This window comes from Myotis lucifugus, unplaced genomic scaffold (assembly GCF_000147115.1).
Source record: "Myotis lucifugus unplaced genomic scaffold, Myoluc2.0 scaffold_409, whole genome shotgun sequence".
NCBI lineage: Eukaryota > Metazoa > Chordata > Mammalia > Chiroptera > Vespertilionidae > Myotis > Myotis lucifugus.
This window is the reverse complement of record NW_005871457.1, coordinates 357450-363443: the sequence shown is the minus strand read 5'-3', so window position 1 is coordinate 363443 and position 5994 is coordinate 357450. Positions and strand designations below refer to the sequence as shown.

The 5994-nt window shown below is 59.1% G+C and overlaps 1 long non-coding RNA gene across 1 annotated transcript; it reads left to right on the top strand.

Annotated features, from left to right (window-relative positions):
* The first annotated feature begins 988 nt into the window (after positions 1–988).
* On the top strand, positions 989–3553 carry LOC111823150. Its single transcript, XR_002826161.1, has 4 exons — positions 989–1051; positions 2010–2170; positions 2534–3189; positions 3415–3553. It is a non-coding gene; the product is annotated as an uncharacterized LOC111823150 (long non-coding RNA).
* Positions 3554–5994: the final 2441 nt, after the last annotated feature.

Here is a 5994-nt window from a genome sequence, read left to right as displayed (position 1 = left end):
CAAAGTCATGGAGTGGGCGGTCCTGTGGGTATCCAGGCAGAGGGTGGGGTTCCCTGTGTCAGATGCCCAGACCACGCCCAGCAGCCAGGCGGCGGGCAGATCCTGGGTTAGCGGCTGGGCGGGGGAGGGGGGATGGTTTAGGTTCTGATGTGGTCACCTGTCTGACCCCACTGCAGTGCAGGTTGGCGGGTGTGGGGAAAGGGGCCCCCCAGGTGCTCCGGAACCTCGCATCTTCCAGCTAGAGACCCACTACCCTCCTCCAGGGCCCCCGAACCTCCACTGGGGCCCCCGAACCTCCACTGAGGAGGAGAGCTCAGCCCAGGCCCAGGGGTCAGCAGGAGCCAGGCCTGGAGGGGGCACACATCACTTCTGCCCACATCCACTGACCAGAGTTAGTCACGGGGCCCCTGGATGCAAGGGGTCTGGGAGCTGCCAGACGAAAGCAGCCGCTTTGGTGAGCTCATCACATCACGGTGTCTCCCCCACAGAAACGGGCCCCTTCTTCCACGCTCAGTCGCAGGGCAACGGATGCCCCCACAAAGCTTGATGATGATGGTCACCTGCAAACCCTGACCACCTGCAAACGCAGCTCCTGGAAGAGGGTCAGGAAAGCCTCACAGAGCAGGTGGCCGTCTTGCTGGGCCTTAAAAGCAAGGAGGAGGGGAGGCATGGCAGATGCAGGCAGAGGCAGGGCGGGCGGTGAGAAAGCTCAGGGAGAGAGCGCAGACGCAGACTGAGCCTGTTCCTGGACCCCGCGTCTCCCACAGACCTCGGACCTCCGCACCTGGCCTGCGGGGCTGTTCCCTCCCCTGGCCTGGCTCCCCCGCTCTCCCCAGCCCTCGAGGCTCAGTTGAGCTCTCAACTAGCCCTCTGGCCTCCCAGCTCACATGTGCTTCTCCCTTCTCTGAGTGTCTGAAGAAGGCATGTGTCTGCCGTATCTCAGCTTGTGAGATGCAACCTGCTCTCTTCCTTTTGTGTCTACGGCACCTGCAGGACCAGGACCGCAAACCTGACGAAGCTTCGTGGAGGGAGGGCGGATAGCAGTCACTCAGTAAGTACTTGGGCATTTAACAAACTAGAGCCAATAAGAAAGCAAAGTCGGGGTCAGGTATCGGATTCGTTTCCGGGGGCTGTCGTATGTCACAAAGCACCGCCAGCTGAGTGGCTTCAAGGACAGGCATTTATTGTCTTAGAGTCCTGGAGGCCGCAAGTCCACGACCACGGTGTCGGCAGGGCTGGCTCCTTCCGAGGGCCGTAAGGAAGAGTCTGGGCCGGGCCTTCCCCGGCTTCTGTCACCGCAGGTGCTGCTAGGCTTGTACACGGCTGTCTCCAGCCCGCATTTCACATCGCCTTCCCTCTGGGGTGTCTGTCTCTGAGTTCAGATGCCCCCTTCTTATAAGGACACCAGTTGCATGGATTCGAGCCCACCCCTCCCTCAACGCTCTCTCCCTAACGCGATCATCCGTAAGCACCTATTTCCAAATAAGATCACCTCCATCGGCACCAGAGGTTAGGCCTTCACCTTCTTGTCGGGGGAACAGTTGGACACATCATGAGCGCCATACCACACAAACAATCCGTCTTCCACACGATGGCTGCAGGAACCGAAAGGTGGGAACAACTGATTGTTCTTAATCACAATCATATCTGCCTTCCTTTTTTTGAGGCCCTTTGACCTCTGCCACTTCCTCTGTGCTTGAACGTATCCCCACACGTTACAGATGAGGACACCTATGCTTGGAGAAGTGAGATATGCAGGTCACATTTCAGGATCAGTGACAACAGGTCTAACAGCCAGACTCGGTGTCGCTGGGCTGGGCCCACGCGGGCTTGGGAAAAAGCAGTATTTTAAAAAATTATGTGTGGCACTCTGAAGAACTTGAGTGTGTACCCTACTAGGGAGGGCTTTCCAATCGGCATCGTCTAGCTCCCAGCCGTTTGAGGAAGTGGGGGCCAGCTTGCTTCCAGGTCCGCTTTTGCTTCTGTCACTGTTTCATTTGTTGTTACAGCGGGGACAAGGCTGGCTTCTGGGAATAGAGGAGGCGATTTTCCTGAGGGCAGAGGCGGCACCTCTGGCTGCCCGCCCTTCCCCTGACCCCAGAGGCTCAAAGCAGAGGACCAGCCACAGAACATGCTGGAAGGAATCACTGGATCCCGCCTGGAGTCAGAGGTGGGGACATCGGGTCACGAGGCCATCTTGCTTATACCTGAGGACCGCCCGTGTTCGTGGCCCACGTGTCACCCAGGAAGTGTCACTCAGAGGCACACTCTGATGGGTCCCCTTCCTCCTCCATCCTGGGGAGCTCCAGGGCATCAAGAAAAACTAGTGTCCCTTCTCCTAGAGCCACTGCTGTGGGCAGCATTGTACCCCCCACAGATTCATTCCTTGAAGCCCTCACCCCCAGAGGTCCTATTGGGACTTTTAGGAGGAGATCAATAGTAAATGACTTCACAAGGGTGGGGCCCTAGTCCCATAGGATTGGTGGCCTTACAGGAAAGGAAGAGAGAATGCGATATCTCTCTCTCTCCACAGAGGCCACGTGAGGACGAAGGAAGGCAGCGCCCTGCCAGCCGGGCAGAGTCCTCACAGATTCCGAAGCAGTGGCATCTAGACCGTGGGCTTCCAGCCTCCGGGGCTGTGAGGAATCCATGTCTGAGGCGCCCTGTGGTGGCAGTGGAGCTAAGACGCCCCTGTGCATCCTCATCTCCCGCTGCCCCCACCTGCCCCGCTGCCCCTCTCCAACCTCAAGGCTGGGGTCCCTGACCCTGAGCTCAGGACCAGCCCTTTGAGGACCCTCTCTTGTTCCTTGAGACCCTGCCCTCCTGTCCCTGCTCCCTGACCGGGCCTCTGGGGAGCAGGGTGAGAGTGTGGCAGGGGTGACAGGGCGCCTGGCTTGCTGTGAGGGCTCGGGGTCTGGACTCGTCTCTGGCCACCAGAGGAAGGTGAGCAGGGTTCCAGGTCAGGTCGCCGGGAGGCAGGGCCCAGCGCCTGCAAACAGTCGCATCAGGACCCTGGGGCGGCCCTTATATGCGTCTGGGCCTCTTGAACCACCGCCTGGGATGGCTGAGAGGCTTAAATGGGTGACTCCGGGCATGCGCACATTCCAGCCTAGCCCATTCTCTGCAGCAGCCCCAGCCAAGCCCCATGCAGGCTTCTGAGGTCCTCACGTGTAAAATCTGGATGTTAAGGTCTCCCTTGGACTCAAGGAGGCGGTCACTGTGGCTTGAGAGATGCTCCCTCAGTGATGGTCAAGGGCATGTACCTGGGTTGTGGGCACATCCCCAGTAGGAGGTGTGCAGGAGGCAGCTGATCGATGTTTCTCTCTCATCGATGTTTCTAACTCTCTATCTCTCTCCCTTCCTCTCTGTAAAAAATCAATAAAATATATTTAAAAAAAAAATCTGGATGTTAAGGTCTCCCTTGGACTCAAGGAGGCGGTCACTGTGGCTTGAGAGATGCTCCCTCAGTGATAAGCACATCACCTTCCTCTTCAGGGACTGGTTAGGACAGACGTTTAAAGGAAACCAGCCCAGTGACTCTGTCAGGAGACGTGGGATCATTCTTCAGTGAAGGAATCTGTGGGGGGTACAATTCCGCTCACCTAAGCGCTCTGTGTCCTCAGGAACGCTCGGCGCTCAGAGGGGGTGGAGGGGCTCAGAGGTGCCAGGAACGGGAGTGGCTTGTGTGCCACTGAAGTGCACGCCCGGGGCTGCGGGAAGGAGGCTGTGCACGAGGTGGCTGGGCCGGGCCGGGCTGGACGAGGCCCCAGGACAGATGTGCGGTGCTGGTTGCACAGCTGGATGGACGAGGGCCTGTGTCCGTGCCCTGCATGATCTATGCATAACGTGGTTGCCCAGTGCAAGAAGGGGCACTTCGCCAGTAGCCTGCCAGCCCCGCTGCGGGAGCCCCCCAGCCCGGGGCTCTGCACACCAGGCCGACGCCTTTCCGTGGCACTGAACCGGGAGGGGAGCAGCCCAGACGCTGGCTGCACGTCACTCATGCTAAAGGGTGTCCCAAAATTCATGCAAGATTTGAATTTTGCGTGAGCATTAACAACAACAACAACAAATAAAAGCCTAATTTTACTTGGTTTATTGAATCAGATTCTAATACCTGTTGCCCTTTGATTTCAATCCCTTCAATTTGATAAGCATCACCAAGTACCAACGATGGCCCAGGAGCAGGGACAATGAAGACCAATGAAGACCACGGCTTTGCGTCTGTGCCAGCAAAGCCGTGGAGGCCATTTACCTGATGTGCTATTCCATACATAACCCGATACTGTATACTTTATGAATCAATAAAAAATTTACAGTTTTTAATTATAAACCTGTGTTTTCTATCAAAATTACTTCTTGCGTGAATTTTGGGACACCCTTCACATCACAAACCCAAAGCCAAACCCAAGCCGCCACATGGACCCGTTTCAAACCAGTTCCAACCGGAAAAGGCCGCTTGCCCTTCCAGCTCCACTCCTGCCGGCTCCTCTCCCGGGAAACAGAGCCCCGGGCACCTGAGAAACCCGCCCGTGCCCTGAGCAGGCGCCTGAGAAACCCGCCCGTGCCCTGAGCAGGCGCCTGAGAAACCCGCCCGTGCCCTGAGCAGGCGCCTGAGAAACCCGCCCGTGCCCTGAGCGGGGCAGCAGGGGAGGGTCTGCCCGACACAGGCCCCGACTCGTGGCCGAAGTCACCCCGCAGCCCTGTGCGTCTCTCCACCAGTAGCCGCACCGCCCAGACTCCAGCAGAGAAAACGCCAACCCCGTGCGGAGACTCGTGTTTAAGAGAAGGACACAGGTGAAACCCGTGTGGACGAGACGGTCTACGTAACCCAGGATGCAGGAAACGTTAAACCTCCCCCCTGTCATTAACCTCAGCACCAGGACTGAGATACCCCGCAATCGCTTTTCCCTAAGCCTTTGAAACGCAGTGTGCGCCCTGCGCTTCCAGCCCTTCTCAGCTCGGACTCGCCGCCGTGCCGGTGCGTAACAGCCACACGCGGCCGGCGCTGTGTCTGGAGGGTGCAGAGGTGGGCCAGTGGGTCCGACTGCAGTGTGTACCCCAGTCCCACAGCCTCTGCCAAGGGCTCGCCCAGCACCCCATCACAGGGGAGTCTGCTGAGAACTCAGGCCCCAACCCCAAAGCCGGCCTCCCCTCTCCCTCGCCTCCCCCTGCTGGCAGGCCCTTCCCAGATTCCTCCACTAAGGAGCACCTTTTGCCCGTTAGCACTCACGTCCAAGTTCAAAGGTCGCTCCCCTAAGCACAGCTCTGGCAGCCAGCACCAGCCCCCCAGATCCTCCGCCCCGAGCCTCCTCTCCCTGTGTCCCTCCCTCAGGCACCAAGGCCCAGCTTTGCAGTGACCTGCCCGCATCCCACCCTCATCCCTGGGTGGGGGCTCATCTGTCCTAGGGTAGCTCCAGCCCAGCAGACGCGCCAGGGGTGCGGCCCCTGACCCCCGCTGGGCGCCCGCAGCGCTCCGTGCTGGCTGGATGCACAAACGCCTTCTCCCATCGCAGGGAAGGCGGGTCAGAGAGGGGACGAGGTGGCCTGGGCCCCAGGACTGCGGGGCTGCGGGACCTGCTGCCGCATCTGCTCGCTCACCAGGCTGGTGCCACCGTCGGGGGAGGACTCGGCTCCTGCCACCGGGGCCTCTCCAAAGAGGCTCGAGGGTCCTCACGGTGCCAGCCTCCTCCAGGGCAGCTCCCCTCCCCGCCCCCCTAGAACCAGGCAAAGCTGCCTGCCTTTCCCGCTTCACCTCGGGAGCCAAGTGGGACCACTTCCCACGCCTCTCGGCCCCACAGACAGTCCTGCCGGATTCTGTGCGGGAGAGGACCACACACAGGGGCAGTGCAGGGCCGCAGTCACTCGGCCACCACGAGACTGGCTGTCGCCACAGCCTCACTCAACAGCAATGTTTTTTTATATTTTTTAATGTATTTTTATTGATTTCAGAGAGGAAGGGAGAGGGAGAGAGAGATAGAAGCACCATGAAGAGAG